The following is a 7,379-nucleotide window of genomic DNA, read 5'->3' on the forward strand; positions in this document are numbered from 1 at the left end:
GTAGAAGAACAGCCACCCCCACCCCCGCCATGTCTGCCTCCTAATATCTGGAACCTGTAAGTGTGGTACTTCACAATGGCATATGGGACTTTGCAGGTGTGATAAAGTTAAGGACCTTGGGATAAGATTATCCTATCATGAGTACCCTTACCTATTATCCTATCAAAAGTACCTCGTAAGAATGATGCAAAAGAATCGGAGTCAGAGAAAGCCATGTGACTATGAAAGCAGAGATGTGGTTGGAAGGGGCCATGATAGAGAATGAGGACAGCCTACATGGAAAGGCATGTAAATGGATTTTTCCCTAGAGCCTCCTTAAGAAATGTTGCCCTGATGACACTTTGATTTTAGCCAGTGAGACCCTATTGCATATTTCTGACCTCCAGGGCCATATGATAATTTATGTTGTTTTATACCACTAAGTTCATGGTATTTGTTACAGCAGCAAGAAGAAACTAATATGACCACACTCATGGAAGGCACATATGCAATAGTTAAGATGGAGTGTAATTTGAGTTTGTTCCTATTAGATTTTTTATTGAGTGCTTGTCATCAAGGGTATTTCTGTACCCTTGAGTACTCTAAGTGTTGGAAAACTTAGAGCTGGGGCTCCTTGGGTAGCTCAGTATGTTGAGCCTCTGACTCTTGGTTTTGGCTCAGGTCATGATCTCAGGGTCATGGGACTGAGGTCCACAAGGGGCTCTGTGCTCAGCAGGGAGTCTGCTTCTCTCCCTCTCCCTCTGCCTCTCCTCTACTTGCTACCTCTGTCTCTCTCTTTCTAAAATAAGTAAATAGGGGCACCTGGGAGGTGCAGTGGGTTAAAGCCTCTGCCTTGGGCTCAGGTCATGATCCCAGTGTCCTGGGACCAAGCCCCACATCGGGCTGTCTGCTCTGCAGGGAGCCTGCTTCCTCGTCTCTCTCTCTGCCTGCCTCTCTGCCTACTTGTGATCTGTCTGTCAAATAAATAAATAAAATCTTAAAAAAAAAAAAAAGTTAAAATAAGTAAATAAATATCCCCCCCCCAAAATAAAAGAAAGAAAAGAAAACTCAGGGAACATCTGGGTGGCTCAGTTGGTTAAGGGTCTGCTTTGGGCTCAGGGATTGAGCCCCATGTAGGGCTCTCTGCTTGGTGGGGAGCCTGCTTCTCCCTCTCTGTGCCATTCTGCCTACTTGTGCTCTCTGTGTCAAATAAATAAATAAAATCTTAAAACACACACACAAGGAAATACCACTTCATAACCTCTAGGATGGCTTTAATAAAAAAACACGACAGTAGCAAATGTTGGTGAAGATATGGAAAAACTAGAACTCTTGTGAATTGCTGTTAGTAATGTTAAATGGTGTGTACAGCCACTCTGGAAAATAGCTTGACAGTCCCTCAAAATATTAAACATAAAGTAACCAAATGATCTGAAAATTCCAAAAGAATTAAAAATACATCTCCACACAAAAACTTGTACATGAACTTGAATTGCAGTATTAATCATAATAACCATGGCTCTGGGCTGGCTCAGTTGATGGAGTGTGTGACTCTTGACCTCAGGGTTGTGAGTTGGAGTCCCATCTTGGGTGTAGAAATTACTTAAAAATAAAATATTTTAAGGGCACCAGGGTGGCTTGGTCACTTAAGCATCTGACTCTTGATTTCAGTTCAGGTCATGATCTCAGTGTCATGAGATAAAGCCCAGCACAGAACCCGCTTAAGATTCTTTTTCTTGGGGCACCTGGGTGGCTCAGAGGGTTAAGCCTCTGCTTTTGGCTCAGATCATGGTCCCAGGGTCCTGGGATCAAGCCCCATGCCAGGCTCCCTGCTCAGTGGGGAACTTGCTTCTCCCTCTCTCTCTGCCTGCTTCTCTGCCTACTTGAGATCTCTCTCTCTGTCAAATAAATGAATAAATAAATAAATAAAATCTTAAAAAAAAAAAAAAGATTCTCTTTCTCTCTTTAACCTCTACCCTTCCTCCAACCCTTAGATATGTGCTCCCTCCCTCTCCCTCTCTCTAAAAAAAAGTAAGTAAATAAAATTAAAATTAAATCTTAGGGGCGCCTGGGTGGCTCAGTGGGTTAAAGCCTCTGCCTTCAGCTCAGGTCATGATCTCAGGGTTCTGGGATCGAGCCCCACATCGGGCTCTCTGCTCAGGCTCTCTGCTTCTCTCTCTCTCTCTCTCTCTGCCTGCCTCCTTGCCTACTTGTGATCTCTGTCTGTCAAATAAATAAATGAAATCTTTAAAAAAAATTAAATCTTAAAAAAAAAACTCATACTAGCTAAAAGGTAGAAACAATTCAAATGTCCATCAACTGATGAATGGATAAATACGTTGGGGGATAGCCATACGGTGAAATATTATTCAGCTATAAAAATGAAAGAAGTAGTGATACATGCTACAACACAGATAAAGCTTGAAAACATTATCCTCAGTGAAAGAACCCAGTCACAAAAGGTCATAAGTTGAATGAGTCTGTTTGAATGAGACTTCCAGAAGAGGCAAATCCATAGAGATAAAAAGTACATTAGTAGTGATCCGAAGGGGCACGTGCACCCGAATGTTTATAGCAGCAATGTCTACAATAGCCAAACTATGGAAAGAACCTAGATGTCCATCTACAGACGAATGGATAAAGAAGATGTGGTATATATACACAATGGAATACTATGCAGCCATCAAAAGAAATGAAATCTTGCCATTTGCAACGACGTGGATGGAACTAGAGGGTATCATGCTTAGCGAAATAAGTCAATCGGAGAAAGACAACTATCATATGATCTCCCTGATATGAGGGAGAGGAGATGCAACATGGGGGGTTGAGGGGGTAGGAGAAGAGTAAATGAAACAAGATGGGATTGGGAGGGAGACAAACCATAAGTGACTCTTAATCTCACAAAACAAACTGAGGGTTGATGGGGGGAGGGGGTTGGGAGAGGGGGGTGGGGTTATGGATATTAGGGAGGGTATGTGCTATGGTGAGTGCTGTGAAGTGTGTAAACCTGGTGATTCGCAGACCTGTACCCCTGGGGATAAAAATATATGTTTATAAAGCTGTAAAAAAAAAAAAAAGAAAGGATGAATACCCAAGTTTTGTAGCAACATGGACGGGACTGGAAGAGATTATGCTGAGTGAAATAAGTCAAGCAGAGAGAGTCAATTATCATATGGTTTCACTTAATTGTGGAGCATAACAAATAGCATGGAGGACAAGGGGAGATGGAGAGGAGAAGGGAGTTGAGGGAAATTGGAAGGGGAGGTGAACCATGAGAGACTATGGACTCTGAAAAACGATCTGAGAATTTTGAAGGGGTGGGGGGTGGGAGGTTGGGGGCACCAGGTGGTGGGTATTATAGAGGGCACGGATTGCATGGAGCACTGGGTGTGGTGCAAAAATAATGAATACTGTTATGCTGAAAAAATTAAAAAAAAATTAAAAAAAAAGTACATTAGTGGTTTTGAGAGAATGGGGGCAAGGGGTGAAAGGACTTGGGAACAATCTGCTAATGGGAATGGGATTTATTTTAGGGGTTAATAAAAATGTTCTGGAGTTAGATGGTGGTAATGGTTTTACACTTGTGAATATAGCTATTAAAACCACTGAATTTACTTTAAAATGATGAATTTTTAAAAATTTTTATTTATTTTTTTTAAAGATTTTATTTATTATTTATTTGAGAGAGAGACAGTGAGAGAGAGCATGAGCTAGGAGAAGGTCAGAGAGAGAAGCAGACTCCCCGTGGAGCTGGGAGCCCGATGCGGGACTCGATCCCGGCACTCCAGGATCATGATCTGAGCCGAAGGCAGTCGTCCAACCAACTGAGCCACCCAGGCGTCCCAAAAAATTTTTATTTTTTTAATTTCTTTTCAGTGTTCCAGAATTCATTGTGTAGGCACCACACCCAGTGCTCCATGCAATACGTGCTCTCCATAATACCTACCACCAGACTCACCAAACCTCTCACCCCCATCCCCTCCAAAACCTTCAGCTTGTTTCTCAGATCCAACAGTCTCTCATGGTTCATCTCCTCCTTCAATTTCCCCCAACTCCCTTCTCCTCTCAATCTCCCCATGTCCTCCGTTTTATTCCTCATGCTCCACAAATAAGCAGAACTGTATGATAATTGACTCTCTCTGCTTGACTTATTTCACTCAGCATAATCTCCTCCAGTCCCATCCATGTTGATACAAAAGTTGGGTATTCATCCTTTCTGATGGAGGCATAATACTCCATAGTATAAATAGACCACATCTTCTTTATCAAAAATGATGATATTTTAAAAGGTTTTTTTATTTATTTGTTTGAGAGAGAAAAGGAGCAGGAGGAGGGAGAGGGAGAAGTAGACTCCTTGCTGAGCAGGGAGCCCCATGTGGGGCTTAATCCTAGGACCCTGGGATCATGACCCAAGTTGATGGCAGATGCTTAACTGATTGAGCCATCCAGGCATCCCATTTATTTATATTTTGGAATAAGAAGTCCTACTCTACGCCATCCCACCCAAATCAGAGTACATAACTTTACTTACAGGGCACACACCTACTTGTAGACCAGTTTATCAGACATTTAATGTTCTAGCTGAGAAAGAAGGTAATGTGTGTCCCAAAGCCATGAAGTCAGGAATGCCATGCTCTTCTCTAGCCCTGGGCATAATGGCCCCAGGCATAATGGCCCCATAACTCATGAGTGAACCAACCTGCCAACAACAACAGAACTGAAGCAGAAGGAATTGGCTACCCTTTTATTAATTTTAAATAAACTTTTTAAAAAATAATATAGGGGTGTCTGGGTGGCTCGGTCGAGTGACCAACTCTTGACTTCGGCTCAGGTACGATCTCAGGGTCGTGGGATGGAGCCCCGTGTCAGTCTCAGCTTTCAGCAGAGAGTCTGAAATTCTCGATTTCCCTATTCCCCTCCCCCTCCAAAATAAATAAATCTTTAAAATAAATAATATAACATAATATAAATGTATTAAGCACAGAACGTAAATCAAAATCCTTAGTGGACTCAGGAAATCTAGCAGCAACAACTCCATTCAATTCAGAAGTAAATTTAGCAATGCAGCCTCAGGAATGCTGGTGTAAGGCAGAAAGAACTCAAGGGGTGAGGTGAGAAAGGTCAGGAAAGGAAGACAGATCCTTCATAGGCTGGTGGCAGGAGAGAAGGAGTACTGAAGTCGGTGTTGTACTCGGTAAGCAGGAGCCAAGTCAGGTCCCAGGAAAGTCTTTATTTTTAAATTTTTTTTAAAGATTTTAGTCATCTGTTCGTCAGAGAGAGAGAGCACGCTTGCGCGCGGGGGAGGGGCAGGCAAAGGAAGAAGCAGGCTCCCCGCTGAGCAGGGAGCCCAATGTGGGACTTGATCCACGAATCCTGAGATCCTGACCTGAGTTGAAAGCAGACGCTTAACCAACTGAGCCACCCAGGCATCCCTGAACTCTAGCTTTCTATAGGCCATTTTCCTTTGCTCTTCCCAATGGAGGACAATGGCACACTGAAGTCAGCGCTCACTCTTCCTACGTATAAAGAAGGCCCAAGCAATGGAAAGGCCCCAGAGAAATGGGGACTCCAGCAGTCCTGAAAGTGATTGAAATTTTTCCCTTAAATGCAGAGGATTGTCTGCTAAATAGAAGACTACTCAGGGGTGCCTGGGTGGCTCAGTGGGTTAAAGCCTCTGCCTTCAGCTCTGGTCATGATCCCAGGGTCCTGGGATGGAGCCCCACATCGGGCTCTCTGCTCGGCAGGGAGCCTGCTTCCTCCTCTCTCTCTGCCTGCCTCTCTGCCTACTTGTGATCTGTCTGTCAAATAAATAAATAAAATCTTAAAAAAAAAAAAAAAAGAAGACTCTACTTAGTTATGTGCTCCATAACCAAGAATTACTATAACATAGACCAATTCTTTCTTAATTTTCAATGAGTACTTTAAGTTTTATTCAAACCTCCATTTTTATCCCCATTCTGGTCTGCAATATTATTTCTTTAATATTTTCACTGCTCTAATACTTTGGTTAATGTCACTAACCGTGGAATAATGGCATTTTATAATTACTATTATTTCTTTTATTATATTTTATTTTTTATTTTTTTAAAGATTTACTTTTTAATTTATTAGAGAGAGAGAGAGAGAACGAGTGGTGAGGAAGGGCAGAAGGAGAGAGAGAAAGAGAGAAGCCAACTCCTTGTCAAGCAGCTAAGCCCCCATGCAGGGCTCAATCCCAGCACCCAGAGATCATGACCTGAGCCAAAGACAGACACTTAACTGACTGAGCCACCCATTACTGGCTCTACTACTTTACTAGACTGAGTACCCCTAATTACTACTATTTCTGTTCTAATATTTTAATGACAGATGATTTAAAGAATCTATTTTGATTTTGTGCAACTCTCTTCTAAAATTCCAAATTATCTCCTAAACACTTGGATCAGATTACCTTTTATACCAAAAAGTAGTACTTATTATAAATATCTATCTACATAGAACACAAGCAAGAAGATTGAATAACCAGATTTCTCCCATAATACTATAAAATAAATTATTGTTATGCTGAAATAAAAATTCAGTAAGTATATTTTATGTTTAAAAAGTATATTTTTTAAAAGTATATTTAAAGGGGCGCCTGGGTGGCTCAGTGGGTTAAGCCTCTGCCTTGGCTCAGGTCATGATCTCAGGGTCCTGGGATCGAGCCCCGCATCAGGCTCTCTGCTCAGCAGGGAGCCTGCTTCCCTTCCTCTCTCTCTGCCTGCCTCTCTGCCTACTTGTGATCTCTGCCTGTCAAATAAATAAATAAAATCTTTTTTTTTTAAAGTATATTTAAAAATATATAAAGTATATTCAAAAAATGATAGTGTATAAAAAATAAAGATCAGTTCAATGAAATCAAACTGTAAAGATAATTTAGTTCAGAAATAATCTGCACCACAGGATGATTTGTTTTTGCTTTTGTTTTTGGCAGCAAAGCAAGGTTTATTGAGTGATAGATAGTAAAGTGATGGTACAAAGCTCCAGAAGAGGGAGGGGATCCGAAAGGGTTGCCAGTACAAGATGATTTGTAATGTTTGTCCAACATGATTTGGGACCATCCCAATCAATATGAGCAGCTTATTTACTCAATAAAGCAAGCTTAGCGTGTCATATTATAAATAAGAAAGCCATTATCCAAGCAAGCATGTTGTTGCCCAGTTAAAGAATATTAATAGAAGAGTATGATCTGAAATGACTATAATTCCTCTAGTATCTGGACCTGGAGGTTAATCGATCTTGCCATTTGGATCATTTAACTAATTTCCTTCCTCTGATTTCCCAATACATGTTCTATGCTAACTTGTTTTCCATGCGCACTTTGCAGGTGAAATTTTATGAATTTTGTTTATGCTAATCAGACTCACTTGTTCAAGGCTGAA

Source organism: Lutra lutra, chromosome 8 (assembly GCF_902655055.1).
Source record: "Lutra lutra chromosome 8, mLutLut1.2, whole genome shotgun sequence".
Classification (NCBI taxonomy): Eukaryota; Metazoa; Chordata; class Mammalia; order Carnivora; family Mustelidae; genus Lutra; species Lutra lutra.